Source organism: Stegastes partitus, unplaced genomic scaffold (assembly GCF_000690725.1).
Source record: "Stegastes partitus isolate 25-593 unplaced genomic scaffold, Stegastes_partitus-1.0.2 Scaffold3628, whole genome shotgun sequence".
NCBI lineage: Eukaryota > Metazoa > Chordata > Actinopteri > Pomacentridae > Stegastes > Stegastes partitus.
Window position 1 is genome coordinate 198,954 of NW_007581359.1, and position 19,920 is coordinate 218,873.

The 19,920-nt window shown below is 42.2% G+C and overlaps 1 protein-coding gene across 3 annotated transcripts in view; it reads right to left on the reverse strand.

The window, feature by feature from the left end:
- The window catches only part of LOC103375896 (contactin-1a-like), a 71,505-nt gene extending 52,501 nt beyond the window's left edge, over positions 1–19,004 (reverse strand). For all 3 annotated transcript variants that reach the window (XM_008306191.1, XM_008306190.1, XM_008306192.1), the window contains exon 1: positions 18,770–19,004. The gene's annotated coding sequence lies outside the window, so the exon portion shown is untranslated. The remainder of the gene's footprint in view (positions 1–18,769) is intronic.
- Between the last annotated feature and the right edge of the window lie 916 nt (positions 19,005–19,920).

Genomic DNA, 19,920 nt, shown 5'->3' on the forward strand with positions numbered 1-19,920 from the left:
TGGCAATCAATTAGCAAACAACCTCACAAGTCAGATTTTGAGTGAAGTGTCGCTACATTTTGATTGGTACTAGAATATGTGACAATTTATGTTTTATCAACTGAGCCCTGCCCTCATCTGCCACAGCACAGAGACAAACATGACTGCTAAACATCTTGTGAGAAAACTAGGAACCAAATTTGGTGTTCACGTAGAACCCCATGACTCCCACTGAGATCAGATTTTCAGGAACTTCAAAGTGCACACATATTTGGCAAATTCCAGCCAGAGTCATGTCACCATTTTGATTCAGTTCTTTGGTGCATTTTTCCAGAGTAATTTAGTTAAGTTGATCATTCAATATTCAGCTTGCTTTTTTCCTTGAAGGTAATCCACAAACCATAACCCAATAAACCATAAAACCAGGCTTGGCTGCCACATGAAGGCACACAGAGTGAGCCTGAAGAGAGGAAACGTGTCCGCTGCTGTTGATTATACACGGCCAATGGCATAAAATTATGCATAGGAAGTAATTACACAAAGGTCACAGAGACTCAAACCGTATGGTGTTAAAATTATGAAGCGGCTACATTTTCAACACTGTTGAAACACTTAAAGCCTACAAACACAACATACACATATGAATAATGCACATGCAGGGCACACATTATCGCAGCATATATGATGAAGCTTGTGCACTGTTTTCCCTGACAGGCTAAACTGGGTTTATAGGACAAATGCCTCAGAGTGACCCTTTATATGAATAAATCACACACTGTACGTGAGGTCATATGTCATACAGTAGTAATACACAAAAACGGATGAAAATAAGCAATGAATATTTAATGAATGGCCGGTTCAGTAGCTGAAACGTGTGCAAAGTGATGCTTCAAGTAAGGAAAATGTAAACATGACAAGACTCCCTCACATCCTGACCAAACGCACACAGACAAGAAGATACAAAACAAGCTGCGATGAACAACACATCTTTTCTTATGACAGACACTAAAAAAGCACATGTAGAGTCACCACACACACACACACACATCCGAACGCACATCATGCTTCAGTAGGTTCATCCTTCTGGTGTGCGGCACTGCAGTGTTAGGTAGGTTGCTCCATTCTGAGAGGCGGATAATGAGGTATTCCCTCTGCAGAGGACAGAATCCCAGAGCCAGCAGAGTTGAGCAGTGCCAGAACACACACACAAACACACACACACACACACGTATACATGCTTACAATGGCCCAAGAGAAGCGAGCAAACTTCCTAACTCTCCGCTCTGCTCTGGCTCCTCCACACAGCACAGACCAAACAGTGTGCCCACTCTGCCACCCACCTCTGTTCCCGAGCACACGGCCCTGAGGTGCACACAGACGCACCCCCAACACGCCTGTAGCTATAGTCCCGATGAGTTGGCAGCAGTGGAGCCAGCTGTATATCTCTGCACTACAGCATGCCTCAGGATAAACAGTCTGCTAGTGCTGGTTAGCAACCGCTGTCATGGCATCCTGCCCCCTTCTATCACCGGCACTTGGTGGCACAGAAGCCTCCTCCATCACATGCAAGCGCGAATGTATCCTCACATAAACATAGCTCTGGCAAATCACCGGGCTCCCCAGCTGTGACCTCACATCACAGTGGAGGAGGAGGAGGAGGAGGAGGAGGAGGGAAGAAAGCATGATGAGAGGAGGGGGGGAAAGGGGTTGGGGGTTGTATATGTGTTTTACAGAGAGAGAGAGAGAGAGTGATAACAGGGTATGGCCAGAAAGCGTGGCAGCCACAGTGGGGTGGACAAAATTACTACAACAAGGAAGAATAAGTAAGAGGACCACAGTATATGCCAGGGGAAGGATGCTGCTGCGAGGAGGAGAAGAAGAACAAGTGTTACAAAATATTGCTTGCAAGTTGCAGGGGTGACAGCACACTGTGGGAGGGAGGGATGGAAGAAGACAATTTAATTTTGATAGCTGTGAGGGCTGCGTCCATTCCCACAGCTGGAAATAAACATCACAACCACCACCGGAAGAACAGCAGCAACCAGCCCCACTGAGGCAGCTGAGGCAGAACACAAAAAACAAACAGCTGCAAGGCTCACTGCCCTTCTTCCTCCTCCATTCATCCAGTCTGGATCACCTCATCCTCACACCCTTTACTTTCTCATTTTCTCATCTCTCCTTCTTGTCTTTCCATCCTCATATCCTCCTCCTCTGGCTCCGTCTTGCATTCTGTCTTTCTCCTCTTCTTTTTTTTTTTCCACCCCGACACTCCTCCTCTCATTCATAATGGATAGTTTGGAGATATCCTCTTCCTGTAGTGGGCCCTGTGCCCCGGGAGCCAGTCAGGCTGTATTGATTCCTGCACCAGAGGAGTCATCAAGGCATAGATAATAAGGTTTAGAGTCACACTGAATTTTCTACATCCCTCCCCTTGCCCTTAGGGAGTCGGTCCATCTTCTCCTGTCGTCTGCTGTCTCCCCTGTCCAACATGCATAAGAATCCAATTAGCAAATAGATTCATTGGTTTAGCACTGAGGATTCTCAAAGTATCTGCAAGTATCTAGGAGTGAATACCAGAGAAGGAGACAGAGAAAGTAGTGCTAGAGAGCCTCCAGCAAACATGCATGTGTGAAGGTTTTCATGCATGTCATTCTCATCCAGAAGGCAGTGGTCTGCATTATGCCACCACAACCACAGCACAACACACAATTGTTTCAGCTTGAAGAATTTGCCAAAGTACCACATAAATCCTGCGTTCCTCTTGGCTGTATCTGTGTGCCACAGTCTGACGCATGTCGTGTCACTGGGCGCTACATTAAAGCTCATTCGACTAGATATTTACCCGATGCTCAGGCCAGCGTGCCCTCCTTTGACCCACGCCTTCATATGTAGGTCAACATCGGCATTCAAGTGACTGATATGTGTCACGGGCATAATGCTGCTCTTTTTAGAACTGGACAAACAATCAGTTTTGCCCCGCAGCATTAGAGCGGAACAATATCCAGTACAATAGGGAAAGAAAATGATATCTGAAGTGAAATCTGTTGTTCATTTAAAGCAGCACCTTCTTTGGAGTCAGGAGCTTTTAGAGGAAGGGTCAGTGAGTTGTTCTTGGTGGCTTCAAGAAGCGCTACATCAGGGCATCATTAAATAGGGCAATTTTCATGGTCGCTGAACAAAACACATACAATGTAAAGCGAGTGGCTATAGATTCAAAGAGACAAGTGGAAATATGTCAAGAAAACAACTTTTCAAGCAGATATGACGAACCACGGGTGTGATATAAAGGCAAAGATAGACTGACGTTAATGGAAAGAAATGAAATGATAATCTATTTTCATACTACATCTCTTATACTTGCACCGCATGAATGGGGGTCAACCACATGAATGCAGCCTTCTTCCTCTGCATGTTTTATATCACAACAGGAGCAATACTTCTACAGCGTTTCAGAAGCTCAAGTGAAAAGCCATTTAAAGATCAAATAACTCGACAGGATTTTGCTCAGGCTGGCATTTAAATATTGTTATTAAAAAAAAATTCAATATCAAAATGTAGAATATTATATCCACGATCAGTCCTTTGAGAAACATCTGTTACGCTGCAATGTAGATAAGGTAACAGCAGATGATGAATTATGATACCATTAATAATCTATTAATATTTCAGTTTTTTTCTTAACTCGTCAAGTAAAGAGTTTAAAAATTCCTGTTACATCCATCGCCTGAAGGGAGCAAATTCAAATTGCTTGTTTTGTGCTTGGGGACACACTTAAGGGCCAAGATGGGGTGACCCAGTGTGGATGGGGCACATAGCACATGAGCTAAAATGCCTTCTGCAGCTGAAACCCCAGGTCAACAGCCAGTTGGCTGGACCCTTGCTGGATAACATTCCCCACATTTTGTGTTTGTCTCCAATGCAATATTTAATAAACGCAAAACACCAAAAATAAATAAATGGGAAATATATTTAACTTAATGTCACATAAGATTTATCAATCCAGAAAATATTTACTGAAACCACAACACTTCTAATATTTTTGCCAACAAAATGACCAAAAAATGTTGTTATCTAGCATAGCCAGACTTTCTCCACAGCGCTGGGAGAATGGTCTGACTGCACCCATTATCATTCAGACTTATGTGTATTTCTTTAAAGCAGTCACAATCATTTGGGCAGCGCTAAACCCAGGACACAGCAACAGTGTCCCTGCAAAATAGTGTATGGTAAATTGTTTGTGTGGAACATGTAGGGAGGCTGGTGGTTTTACTGAAATGGTTAATTCACTGAAAGAATGCAGCAGGCCTTGGACACTTTTAGTGGCGTTTGGGTTTCTCACATGCAAATGATATTTTAGGAAAATAAAGCTGGGATTTTTTAAATAAACTGCTGCTAAAGTTAGGATTTTTTTTTAAACTCTGATTAGTGTGTATCCATGTGGACAAAATTATGGAAAACCTTGATGTCACACGATTGCACATTGCTGCTTTATGTGATGAACATGTGTCTGAAACAGCAACAAGAACAACAACAGCAATAGACATGTACTGGGTTCATCACGTTTGGTTAGCACTAACAGGTATAAGTTTACAACATAACTTGGCATTGCTGCACCACTTGCTGAAATCTCTGTGTCTGCTGTGCCCGATATCACTTGGTCCATCTGCAGTTTAAAGGCTGCACAAATGATTTCATGTCTGCATTCTCTGGAATTTAATGTACTGTTGATGTAAATAGGCCTGACATACTTGTATGCAGATATTTTGTAAAGAAAAAATGGCTCTTTGGACAATTTTCCAGATTGGAAATATTGAAATAAATAAATCATATCCATCTAGATAAAAACTTCTATATTAGTTTCTATTTGGCTTTATTGCAGGATCTAAATCTATGCCAAAACTTTCCATTTTCACCGTGTAGGTTGCTACTCAAAGCTTGTTGTTGATGTTTCTCACAGGAAAGGAGATTTTGAAAATGGTAGCACGCAGATAACGGCAGGAGAGGAGAGGCTGCATGAATTACACTGCAGAAATGACAGGCTTATACCTAAAATCCACAATCGGTGAGTCAGACAAGCAGCATAGTAGCTAATTAACTTCCTGTCAACCAATCTTTAGTTGATTGATGGTTTAGTTCTGTTCAAATGCAAATATGACAAGCAAACAGGAAGAATGATCATTTATTTTAATGAGCTAGAACAGCTAATATTAAAATAGCCAATCCCCCATTGAATCTTATCGCAATACTGATGCAATGTCCTGCTGTACTAATGATTTGCCTCCCATGTGACAAATTTAATGTTTCTATAAGGAGCCCAAATGGGTCTGTGCAAAACCGAAGACACTACCTGCATGTAATAGTGACATTTTGCTGTTATTATATTTTGTTGTTACATCTTTGTTCACAGCTGTATGCAGTATTCATGAGAGAGCGGTACTCATACAGTAGCATCTCTAATGATATTGCTGACTTGTATTCACATACACACACAACCACACAAAAAGACCCAGAGGAGTCAAGCAACAGCAGCAAAATGAGTGTTCACATCGCCTTCTGGCAATCTAAGCCTTTAGATATGGGATTTTTTTTCTGGAGTGGAAAAATAGGTCTGACACTTAATTAGCAAACAAGGTCAAAGCACAGGTCTCGTGTTTGTGTCGCCAAGTGTTCTGGCAATTTGACATTCTTCCCCTCTTTCTTTCTCCCTCCCTCGGCGCTTTCCTCAAATGCAGACATGCACAAATACAAACAGCCATGATCTCTTTCCCGACGCAGTAGAACAGGGAACTGAATACTGAATACAGGTTGTCTGATAATCATTACTGCACATCAAAGCACCAGCTCTAATCACAGAAAACTGTAGCCATCACCAGCTAACTGCCCACTGCCTTCTTCTTCTCTTTATATCTCATCTTTGGGGCTTTCTGTCTTCATTATCCACATCTGCTCAGAAGACTCTTTGAACAAACTGCCTGTGTGATTTGAGTGGAGGAGTTTTGAAGTGTGGACTATTAGCAGACAGGTCTATTGTACGTGTGTGATTGCTGTTATCTTTACCTTCGTCTGCTTTGGTTTGACACACAGTCAAAGCCAGCAGTCCTCTCCTCCACACACTGCTTAATTTTGGAATTCTTCTTCAGCTTTCTCGAAGAAACCCAGCAACTGAAAAGTGAGTGTGGGCGGATGTGGGTGAATGAGTTTGTGTACACTGCACTATAAGTGCAAGTCAGCTGAAGAGTCTAGTGTTCCCTCGGAACTTTTCACCACCAGCCATAGTCATACAAATTGGCTGAAAAAAACAGAGCACATGAGGACATAATGACCACCGAGACACAATGTAAGTCAGTGACGTTCACAGGCCAGACAAGATGCTTGTCACTGCAAGAGACACAGCTATACCTTTGTGGATGTTGGTGAGACACCGGCTAATCATTGACATTTATTTATGAAACCAGACATGTATTACGAATTGCTAAGCAATGCCTGAGAACCAGAACCCAACAGGAGATCGATCGATGTTTATCAGTACAGCTAAGGTAAATCTGAGTCAGAGCGGCTGGCTACATTGTTTGGTATTGATTCAGTAATCTGGTACTGATAACTTCTCGGTATCACTGCTTTAATCAATTGTCACCATAATTAGGATGATTACAGAAGAAGCATTGTTTCCAGTTTCTCAAGAAGACCCACAAAATGCCTCCCGTAAATGAGCTTGGTGTTCTACTCTGCAAGGCCCATAATGAGACCAAAACCAACAATCTTGTGGATCACTTGTCTCTCAGTTCCAATGCCATTTATTCACATAGAAGACATACCTGGACTTAATTTTAAAATGGTCACAAGTCACCTGGTCAATGGTGACTATGAATTAACAACAGAAACTATGTTGATGGTAAAAAAAACAAACAAACAAAAAAACATGTTAATTAGTGCATTAGTTTGTATAATGCATTTATTTTGCCTTTATGTTTTAAATATAGAATATCACTACTTGTTATTTTTAGCCACCTGCTATCACTATCTGTGTTTGCTGTACTGCCCCTGTACATTTCTCCTCTACTGACAAGGAAAACACCCTGGACATTACTATACCATTAGCTTTTCAGGCACTTTGCCATGATGACAAGTTTTCCATTTGCTCTGGAGTCTGCACAGACCCTTTGACCATCCAAATATCCTTTCATGCCATAAGGCAGTCTACTGACTTTTTAACCGTTCTTGTTTATTCACAGTAATTGCTCTAAGGTCTTATACTGTGACAATACAGCAACAATAAGTCCCTATATTCTGAATGCTCAGTACACAATTGTCCCGGCTTTTCTTCCCAATCAGCAGCAGGTTGCCGAACGTTTCAGCAACCGACCGTTGATTGTGTAGCCACAAAGAAGAATGTTTCTGGATCTGCTAACAGCCAGATCTGTTTCTTCTTTTATTTTCTCAGCAGAATCTCTCCCTGTAGGGAAACCTGTAGCCACAGCCTCACTCATGTTCTTATGTGAAACCTCACAGCTACATACAGACGGCAGAAGAATGAATGAAAGCAGGAAAAGCAGACAAATGCAACAGATTCATGTTGGGTCTGGACGTGTTCAAGCTTTGGGAATCGTAATTTAATTTGTTCAGGCCATTGTGGCTCCCATTGCTGCTGTAGCTTTGATGCAACAGCAGCCCTTTTGCCCGGGGCAGTGTTTTGCAATTTGCAGCTGTAAGACACCAAGCCCTGCAGAGATTTGTTTACTTCTAATATCTCCTATTTCCATATTTTTCTCCAAGGCAGATGTGGATGGATTATTTCAGGAAATGAAAAAGAGAAACAAATCCCTTGCCACTCACTGTCTGAACAGCATTGGTGCCTGCATGTCTGGACCACAAAAAGAGGTTTGGGAGAACACAGTCACAGGCCTCTTTAAAGATCTCTAGTGCACAAGACGCATGCCGAGTTGTTTACTTTTGTACCTTATTGCCTCACGATTCATTAAACCAACTTAGACGCAATGAATCCCAAATGAAATATCATAATTCCGAGTTGAGTACGAATGTAAACACCCCACGATCTTACTGATAAATAAGTAATTAAGTAGCAAGTGAAGAAATGTAATTATTACACAAAATATAGCTCCTCGTGATAATGCATTGATAAGATTTAAAGTTCTTAAGTCAGATTTCTCTTTCTGAAATTTCTCCAGTGACCCCGCAGGGTTCAAACAAGAGGCTCAGACACCTCCTCCAGAGTTGAAAGTAGACGAGACAAAGCCTGCTTTGTGAATCCATTGACTGCCTACTGTATTGGTGTGTGCCAGTGCTTTAAAGCAGCAGCATGCATATTCATGCCTCCCCATCAGGAAGTCTTCCTCCACTACTTGTGCCACTGCGGGCTCTCAATGGGTGTATTTATGTGCAAAATAATATTCCCCTGTTATTTGGCACTCCTTGAAAAGCGGTATACACTATTTAAAAACAACCAGCATGAGGTCTTATTAAAATTGCCAGAAACCTGAGTATGACAGCTGAGACACACTGATATGTGCTTATGTAGGAAAGCGTGAACACATTATCCAATTCACAGCTTTTTGTTGTTTTATTTTTTATTTTTTTTTACTAATGATCAAAATATTCTGTTACACAATATTTGCATGTCCGCCATCGTCATATATGTTGGTGTCTTGAACAGTGTGTCCATGTAAACAGTCCCAGTCACTTGAGCACATGGCCACAGTCAGGCGGCCTGTTGGAAAGCAGTGTGTGCGCCGACTGACAATGAGAACAGTCTGGTCAAAGACCTGAGTCATCTGGTGCCTCTTGGCCAAGTCACACCATGTGATCATGGCTCAAAACACAGAACAGGTGCCCACTTAAAACAACAGAGAAGAACAGAGAGAGATGTATTAAAAACAAGCGCTTAGATCGATGTCAGGCCATGAGACAGACAGGTAGGTAATTCTGCAATATGATGCACAAACTAAAATCTTTCAAACACAAAATCGGGACATCATATTTCTTGGCTGCGTCAGCACAAAGAAGGTGCAGATGTGTGGGTGCATTCTGGCATTCAGATTAAAATTATCATTTTACACAAGGAAATCATCTCTTTGCTGTGACGAGGCTGTCCAACGGCTGTTAAAAGACACAGCTCAGACAACCCACGCAGCTACATTATTTTAGAGCATTTCCAATCAAGCTCGCCTCCCCTTCAGTATCAGCAAGAAAGCTAAAGTAGGTTGAAAGACTTTTGTATAAATTATGCTTTAAACAAATGATTTTGCTTGACTGCCCTATACTTAGAGGGCCTTTTTGTTCATGTACATTATGGTGGGTTTTATTTATTGCAGTCTGGCAGCAGTGGTCGCACTGATCGGTGGCATTGTTTTTATTCATATTTGTGGTGATTCTTACTGGATAATTTATGAATGTTTATTCTATTTTTTAAATCCCTGGTATTAATACAAAACCTATTAAAACTCGTATTTTAGGGACTTTCAGCACAAAAAATACAAAAAGCGAAATCGTTCAGTGAAAAAAATGTGGAACTTCAGTTCCCTGCTTAATGGAGTAGTTTTAACAAAACCACCTCTTTGCTTTTTTGCTACAGTTACTTAATGAGATGGCTGATACCACCCTCGTGCCTTGTTAAATACGAAGCTGAAAGCAGGAGACTGTTAGCTTTGCGCAAAATTCTGAAGCAGGAAAACAGCAACCTTGGCGCTGGCCGTCGTTTTCTCTTTGAGATATAATGTGTTCATTAGTGAGCTTGTTTCTTTATCTTTGGATAGAGCCAGGCTATGAAGCTAACTTGTCTGTCTGGCTCCACCTTCACACTTAACAGAGAGTTATTCATCATCTCTGTGAAACTCTCATCAAGACAACCTGTAATTTTAATTCCCTAAAATTATCCTTTAATAAAAAGTTGATTAGCGTCCATCCATTAGATTTTACCCGCCACCAATTGCTCAGTGTTTGGTTGAAATAACAATTTAAGGGAAATGTGATTCATCTATTATTTATATTGGGCAGACATATATAAATATATATATTTATATTTATACGTATGTATACTGGCAACCTTTCCATTCATTGTGCTGAAGTCAAATAATAATCTGGTTGGTCACGGGTCAGTGTGAATAACATTATGTACTCCAACCGTCTCTCTAAACACACAGTCATTTCCATAATATAGGAGAGCAATGGTTTGCATTGTCTTGTTGTCCTCCATTGCAGGGGAATTAAGAGCAGCACAACCCCTCCTCTTTCTATCTATTGTGCATAGAGTGTGTGTTTGTGAGTGTGTGTTGGGGGGGTTGTACGTGGGCTTGCCTTACTGTGACACTGTGCCCTTCACTCAGTCTGTCCTCCACACACTATGGCCCTGTGTGTGCAGCATGAGTGGAGCTGTGTGTTGCAGATAAGAGTCAGAGTACTGCAAGAAGAGGGGGGGGATGCTTGTGTGAAAAGAGCACAGGCAAAAAAAAAAAACAGAAAGGATTCAGTGCTCTTTCTCCCAGTCAGATTCACCTCTGGATGCCCTTTCCTCTACTCACTTCTATTACACCTTCCTCATGAATAATCCAGCCTGTGACACTGGCTGGTAGACTACTGACACATTTCACCACGAGGCCCACACACTGAGTGTGGGAGGTGTCCACCGTTGTGCCCTACTGAACTCCGATCAAATGCTCTTTAATATGCATGTATGCCTTATTTTTACTCAGAGATATTTTCAGACAGGAAAGTCGTGTTGTGATTACTGGCAGCACCCTCAGTCTAGACAGCCAGTAATGAGAGGTATCTTCCCTCACATCTTCATTATCTACCTGTTTACTGCTCATATAAATTCTCCTACAGTAACGCTGAAATGTACAACAGTAGAAGAAAAATATCTGCAATTAAGAAGCTCCCTTCCCCTAGTCTCCCTTTCTTCCCTGCTCTCCGCAGACCCTCTCTCTCTCTCTTGGATGACTTGCTCAAGCATTAGCCTGACTCATGTTAATTAAAACAAAGAGATGGCGAACACCAAGACCGAGCGTGTTATTTTTCATGGGGTAATATTAGCCACTTCTTCTTGGGGGCAATTTGCTGTTGCTAAGTAAAAATGTGAAAATAATGTCAGCAGCATGAATTAGCAGATTGCAACAGAAGCTCCTGCAGCTACAAACTCAGCCAAGGAAAAGAATCTGGAGCGTAATTAGTGCACAAGTCTCATGCATAAGTCAGACAGATTCCCCAGAATGCCTGTTTCAGATCTGAATAATGATATGCCACTGCTAAAAAGGACAACTTTTGTTAAGGGACATTTTAGGAGAGTTTGTCGGAAGCTATTAGTGCTGGTGTATTGTCTCACAAGTACTTTGAGAAAACATGACGCAGGTTGTTACATCACCTTGTGAGTTTGTGAGCCAAATGTGACAGTGTCAGGCCAGCTAGAGAGTGCTGCCCTGATGTGTCAGTTGGCAGAGCGAGGATTTATACAAAGAGTATACTCCTTGGACTGGATAAGGCTACATAAGCATTCTTTGACCTCTTTTATTCGTACTCATTACCTATGCAACAAGAGGGTTGATTTGAGACCCTTTGAGAGGATCCAGAGAGAACAGGTTTGTTAGTGTGAAATGGAAAACCAACCTGTTTGCTGTGCTCGCCTACACCGAATGCTAATGTTGCCCACATCAATGGGCTCTTCATGTAGTGATGCAGCTGAGGACCCTGGAGCTCAGGAGGCTGACCAGTGAAACACAAATACACTGGCAGCATGGCAAAACAGCCAGGAGAGGACAGCGGCGGCCCACAGCCTGCAACAGCCACAGCTTTTATGTGCGGTTACACTGATCTAAGGAATGAAGGGAGACCTCCAAATGTTTTGTCCTTTTCTGTTTCTCATAATGCCCTCTACCCCCTCCTCCCGTTCATCTCTCTACCCCTTTCCTCTCTCTGCCTTTTACACAGCTAAAGAGCTGGGCTGAAAAACAACAGGCATTCTAAATAAGAGTTGAATCAATACAGACGGGCTGCAGCAGGTTCCGGTCATAATAAGCAACGTTAATACACAATCAGCTCGTCAGCATGGGAGCATGAGACAGCCTTATAACGTTCAATCAATCCCTTTAGTGAAGATGTGTCAGCGATAGGTAGTCTCCTGGAAATGACAGCATCCAAAGAAGTACTTACGAATACTTTGCATAAAGTAATAGTTTAAAAAAAAAACAGAACCAAATTGAAATCTCGTGGAGCATTTATAGATGAAACGGTTTAGCACAGAAAATGGAAATTAGAAAAGAAATTAGATAATATGACCGTAAAATGACTATGGGTGGTCTCTGCAGTAAACAAACACGGAGATTGAATAATGGGCATAGCAATAGCGCTTGCTGAGGCTCCTAGTGCTATGCTTCCCATCTCTGCCAAGGGTAATGGGATTTCTTGGGTTTAAATGCACTTCACTCACTCTGTGGAGCCAATAGGAAGCTAAACTATTGATCCACAAACAATTTAGCTGTCCAGCTGTCCGGAGAAGAGGGAAAACAGAACGCCCCTAAATGTATAATGAGGCTTCCCGGGAGCTCAACTTTCTCAGTATTCGCTCCACGTGCCAGGAAGCCTTTGCCTCTGGGCTCTCTCTGAGATTAGCCCTCTACCCGTACACTTCTGCAATCCCTCACCCAGAAGTCCAGAGATCAGCCACGCAAAAAAGTAGCATACCGCTCACGAAGGACGCTTTTGATTAATCTAAGATCCCCTTTGAGCCTCTGTCATTACATTCAGCATGCCACAGATGGAGATTTCATAACCCCAGTTTTAGTATGCGATGGAGGCAACAGGGCTGAGCTGAAAACCATTTACAGCATGCATCATCGCTATGAGCTAACATACGCTCAATTAGCATGAAAAACAACATTTAGGGTGCATGAAAAGTGTCGATTCAAGCAGAGCAGTGCAGTTATGCTCGGAAGCATGGCATGTTGAACTAGCATGTGGATGATTTTGTGTTCTTGCCTTCCACACATGCTCCCAGCACCATAGCAACAAGCCTTGCTCAAAGGCCCAAAGAGCGACTTGGCCCCACAGAGAAAGACGCTTTCGTACCTAATTGGAGAGTTCCCTCCACCATTGCACATGTTCTTTATTCCCAATGCTACAAGATAACAGTGAAAGCCGCTGAAAGTGAAGGAAGCTTTCACATGCTCATGATGAACACTGATTAAATAGGATTAAATTCCCAACGATGCAGCCAATTACTGAGGAAACGTACAGAAGAAATATAACCTTCAAAATGATGCTAAATACGTGTCATGAGTAGATTAAAGAATATAGACCTATAGAACATGGTTGTATAGATAAGCTCGGGCTGGCAACAAAGATAACCGTTTCTGTACTTTTAATCATCTCGTCTAAAATCTCTCTTCACCTAAATACAAGTTATACATTGATTTCAGTGCCTGCTCGAAGGTCTTCACAATATTTCTCTGTAGTTCATTATAATCTGAATTCTACAATGTGATTTGCAACACCATGAAAAAAAATCTAAGTATTTAGACAAATCACGTATTTTCATGTAAACACAAACTTTTCTACTTTGCAAAGCTCTGGTTGAAATCCCTCGGAACATATCAAACACACTCCACCGATTTTCAGATTGCATGAAACTGAGAGTCATCTCTGACAGGACAAAAATAGCATGTAGTGCTGTCTGGCTGCACGGTTTCTCTGCAGCCCTGTAAACAATGTAACTGAATGCACCTACGAAGGTGCAAAAACAGATGGCTCAAGACTCCCACGTGAGAAGTCAGTCCACTGTGTGTAACACAATATTTCTGCTCAGTGAAATGTTAAACAAATACACAAGAGGTAATCTGTCACTTGAGGAGCTGTTTAATTAAGACCCATTCACACTAAGATGCTTAAAATTGACTAGTTAATTAGCGAAAACTGTCCTCTGAACTTGCTAACCTTACGATGTTGTCACTTGTACTTCTTATCATCATTAAATACAAACATCTTTAGTTCTAGCTAACAGTAACCAAACTGTAATGAGCTGTTTGATGAGCAAATGCCTCTTAATAATATTGTGGAAATTGAATGCATCACAGCAAAGTCAGATAAGGTTTACCCCACTAATAAGCAAACAAACAATTTTCTGGGTTGACATTGTAATGAAAGAAGACAAATACTATCAGGAAAGATTTTTTAAAAGACTGATCATGCTGTTAACACAAATTAGGCTATGGAAGGGCACACATTTGTAATCTCTTTTCAATTGAGTCCATAAATCCCAGAAGATTTACTTTGATTGTAAAGTCTAAAAATATCTCAGAGAAAACCAAGTGAAATATCAGTGAAAAGGCATTGAAATCTCATCAGATTTGACCTAGTTACAGATTTTGACGGCTTTTAAATGTAGCCAAGATCACCCACTTAAACTCAATATTTTGAAATGCAGACGGTCTGAAACCAAAACATAAAGGTTTAAGATATACTGCTCCAAAATAATACTCAGACAGACAGCAGTTTGTGATTTGTCCAGTTTATCAGTACTACCTTTGATAAGTAAATCCGGATTCTTCAGGATCTTATCTAAATTATGGCTTTAAAGAATTATACTTTTCAGTCGTGCCAAAAGGCCACGGACAAATCATGGTCACTGAACCTGAAAGTTCTACCCACTGTGAGATAACACTTTGATAACATTGATCAGTGTCATCCTGTTTCCCCTGTGAGTGGCCAGGGGAGATACCGGGTCATTTCTGATCACTACCTGCTTGTCCGGTCCACATTATCTTAATGAAAAGGGACCAATCTGATTTTCAATGAGACATCGCTTTGGCAGACAGACAAACCTGAGGAACCACATGAGTCACTGAGGAAGCTGAGCACTTTATCAACAAACAAAATCACGCTTATAAAGAGAAGAGGAACAGATAACATGTTCTATAGGAAAAGACACTTTAACTTATGTCTTGGAGAGTGTTGGATTTTTGATGTTTTTACAACAAAGCCATTCTTTCACAACCTGTTAAAAAAAAAAAAACTTTCATACTAAAATCTCCCACAAGGACCTTTAAAATGCTATAAATAGACAAAACTCAGCAGTTGACATCAAATAAATCTATTTTTATCTTTTGCAGTGTGCTGCTTTTTGTGTAAATCAACAAAAGGCCGTTTATGCAGGCTGTACTTTATTTTATGCTGATCATTGATATCCCAGATACAAATCATGCACTGCAAAAGAGCTGGAGGAGTCATACTCACATACATGCATTTTGCACGCATACACATTAAAACAATTTTAATCCAGTGTGGCTAGTTAATTATTCATATGGGGTCTGGCACTGAAAACAAGTGGCGTCAAGAAGTGCTGGAAGCAGTTATTTAAGATTATTAAATCCATGTGGGCAACAGAGGTCCCAGATATAGAACATCAGCCCAGGCAAAAAAAAAAAAAAAAAAAAAAAACTTGTTCAGTCACACAAACTGAGTAATTTAATAGGAAATGTTCCTAATGTTGTCTTAATGTTACCACCTGCTCAGCAAATTATTGCTTTCACTGCCAGTTAATCTGCCCATTTTTAGTGCGTTAATGGTTTGGTCTATAAAATCTAAAACGCTGAAAAAATCCTAACCTGTACATCTTTTATTTCTGCCTATTGGCATGACAATGCAAAGCAAAGCAAAGCATCACCATTTTACACGATGGAAACACAAACTGTTCCGAAAATAACTAACATTAATATTAGCTTTGTAGCACTGCACAGATTAGATCAACAAGTGGGTTACAAATGTGTACTGTGCTTATGAGTTTTTGCCAGTTAGCTCTGCTTCTCCACAGCAGATCTATAGGGTAAGATGCATGCCGGGAGCAGGGAGCAGATCACAGTGGGAGAATCAATGGCATGCCTGGTGCAAACTGTATTCAGACAGCTAGTAATGGCAGATGGGGACTGAGGCCCTTTTCTCCTCTACAGGCATGAACAGAGGAGAGGTCTGTCTCCAGGCAAACACTGAAGACGTCATGTCTCTGCCTCACTGCCGTACCATTAGTGAGTCTCGCTATTGATCGCCGTTGTGTAAATTGCTGAGCAATCTATTGGAAGCATTAAGACGAGGGCATTGCATGTTTTGTCAGCAGGACACAGAGAAGCACTTCTACAGGCGGCGAAGACAGTTGCAGCGATAAAAAGGCTGGTGTTTCAGCACACAATGTTCATCTGCATCGGCTGTCTCGTCTTGCTACATCTTCTCCGTTCGCTCTCGAAACGAAACAAGTCTACAGGACATATTGCCTCCAGCGTGACTGACACTACATTGAGTACAACAGAACAAACGCCGTTTAACAAGCTTGCCCTGCTGCTGCCAAATGCCAGCACAGCCAATCAGTTTAGAGTCTTTTCAAAATCACACGCAAAATCTATCTTCTTCTGTTCGGCTAATGCTTTGACTCTTTGTCCAAGAATTCTTCGCCCAGGGCTTGGAAGGACATCTGGAAACAAATCTAATCTGATAAAACGGGTCCAAAATTGCTGTAATCATAGATGGCAGCTAGCCAAGATTCTTCTTGTTTAAATTTAGACACTAGCATTCAATTGAGGGGAAAAAAAAAACATTGACAAGTTGAATAAAAAAATGTCTTCTTGCAGGAGGAAGATCTATAGTAAACAAAATTCCCCAACAGATATGAAAAGACAAAAGATACTTGTTCTCATTCTCATAAATTAGATGTTGAGTGAAGTAAGGAGTAGATAGGGAGGTTCAAGACAGCTCTGTTTTCTGCCTCAGGTGAGGTTAGTCTGTCTACACCAATACATGACACATGTGTGTGAGTGAAGCTTCAAACCAAAGCAGAAGTAAGTGCATGCTTATGTCGAGTCATTTGACTGTGACACTAATGGAAGCTGAGGCTGTTCTGTGATGCTGAAATGCATCACAGAACAGCCACATCTTGCAGGATACAGTGTTATGTAAAAACGTCCTCGTCATGCGAGCCAATGTGGCCCTCCAGCCAATGTGCTGGCAGTGGAACAGCTTATTACAAAATTCAGAACTCTATATTCGGACATATTTTGCTGTGGAGCGCGGGGGATGAAACGCAAGATGCCGCTTTGCACACAGTAGGTTAGCCTACTTCTGAGCAGAGTAAATTCATTCGCTTAGCATGAAGGAGAGGGTCTGTCCTCGGGGTGTACACAGGACGGCACAGGATGCATTAGCAGCAGTCAAGCTTACAAGATTCATAAAGTGCTCCACCTGACAGGCGGCCATGGATTCCCTCTGACATTTTGTGCCACATTACGGCTCTGATTCAGTCAGGCCACACTGAAGAATCTCACACATGCACTGAATGGCAAATAAAGCCAAAATGAAAATTTGGATTAAAAATATAGGAGCAGAGCACTCAGAGGGGGTTTAAACATTTATCAGCGGATCATCTGAAAAGGCACTCGCATCATGTGAAAATACCCACACAGGATTAGAAGTAAAAATAAATAACTAACAAACAACAATTACGAAGACAGAAGTCACACAGCAGGTTGTTCAAGAACCTGCATGTTCAATTCAGTGAATTCTGCACATCACGAAAGCAAAGCTACTCCAGATCTGTAAATACCAAACACATATTCAGTGCTATTGATCCTGTCATAAATCACAATGGCATGCTGACTAGTCCACCATGAAAAGTTGTGGCACCTCAGTTGATATTCTGCTGTCTTTGGCTGGGCGGTCCAGCCATTAACAGCACTATGAAAATTATAACTGTGTCACCATGTAATGGAGCGGTCATCCAGGGAAACAACAGGCTGGCTTCACAATGTCACTTCTAGAAAGAGCCACTGCAAGTATTACCTCAGATGACCAGTTTAGGAGCCGCAAAGATGGACTTAATAAGCAAAAAGATCACAACTGTGATTTTTGTAATTTACCATAAATCAGTGCATATATGCATCACAGACAACTTCATTATTCTTCTGCACTTGTGTCATCTGTGAATGGAATAACACATGTAGCTTTAGATTAAAGATCTCCTTGGACATCTCTGGAGGTCCCTGAGGCTGACTTTGGCAACACGTAGCAGGAACAGTTTCTCTCCACTGGAGCCTAGTGTGGTGAGTCAGGACGCGCCCATGACACCCTCTCCAGCACCTCGCATCCTGACAGAATAACCTGCAACGGGCCATTACGAAGCATTACCGCTCAATCTGCCAGCAAAGATGACAGAGGCGAACCACATGCCTCAATCAATCGCGGCACTAACACCGGGACATGCGTTTTAGTTCCACCCCAGATGAAAGTGTTTACAGTCGTCGGCAGCTTCTTAATCTCTTGAAGGCAGGCAGCAGTTTTGAATCATCGGTATGTGCGGCGCTATTAGACTATGGCCTCTGGCGGGTTTTAATTAATCCTGACTTTAATACTCACACTTATTACTTAAGAGCAGATGTCCTATAGAAGAAGAAGAGGAAAAAAAAGCACCACAGAATATTCACATCTGCTCTGTGCATCGAGACAAGTGCATGTCAGGATGTGCAGCAGCTCTCCATCCTCCCCACCACGCCACGCTAACACTGCTCTCACTGAATATCTCTGCCCCTACGACACAAAATTGCAAAGAAAAAAAAAATCAGTGTTCCCAAATTGTTACCAATTCTGCATTGCGGAGAGCTGCATATGCTCCATCCCACTCAGCCTGTTGTAAACAACACTGATTTCTCAGCTGTCAAAACGCAGCGCCCGGCTTCTCCAGAAATAATAATAAAAAAAAATCAATCAGTTTTCAGTGGATCTGCCCAGCGCCCTGCTTCGTCCTTACCTTCCGTAGCGGGCAATCGCGTCCGTCCGTCCGTCCGTCCGTCCGTGTGTCCTTCACGATGCTCGCACCTGCTCAGCACCGCATCGCCCGGCGCTCAAGAGCAGGGGAAGAAACTGACGGAGCCGCGGTCCTGTCCCCCCGGATTGGATGAAGGCTTATGGCTGTCTGCTCAGGGGGGCGCTAGACCTGCTCGTTCCTCAGGATCACGGAGCACTGACTCCCACAGTGATGTCCCTCCACAGCTCCGTCACAGCCTCCTCGGCATATCAAGAGGCTTCCTCCCTTCATTTGAATATGAGATGATATTTTAAAGGCGGGGGGAGTATAAAACAAGACATTATGTAATTGGAAGTTTTTTAGTCTCTTCGTGCTTTTGATGTTGGAGTATTATCAGATCAGCACTGACTCTCACTGATGCTACATTAAATCATTTAAAGGGTTTTTATTTTGAGGGTCTGTCCATAAACAGGGGCAGAGCCAAGGGGGGCCCTGGGGTGGCCACCACACACTAAAGTGTGTCCACCTAAAACAACCAGCTGTGAAGCCTGTTAGAGGCCTACTGGTCTCATGGTAGGTATCCACAGGATCTGTCGATTTCTCGCTTCCCATTCATTGTGGATGTGAAATTCCCCACGTCCTGTTTTGGAGCATCACAGGGCGTTTCAAGCGACAAGGCATAGCATCGCCCATGTGCTCATTTGCATAAAGTAGTATCGACTTCTACTTCATGCAAATTTGGAGCAGTCCGACACCTCGTGTAACTCTCGTAAAATGGCTAAACTAGCTGTGGCTGCACTGAAATGTGGACAGATTCACTGCATCGCTTATTTCTCGCCTCAAATGTTTTCAGAAACGGTGGACAGTTTTTGTAATAAAAGCAAAAGTTTGCGGCCAATCCACCATGTTGGTTCGCAAACTTCTATGGAACTGGTGTCTGGTGAATAGAAAAGTAGCTGTCATGTGACCACCTAGTGGCCCACTAGTGCACACATATCAAGTGGGCAATTCTCAGAAGCGACACGTTATCGCACCTGTGGAAACGTAGCTTCACTTAGCACCTCGTCATCATGTTACGATAGGGGAACAAAACACTGATGTTGTGGGCAAGGCTAAGCGAAGGATGCAACTTAATGTTCATTTAAAAAAGTGAT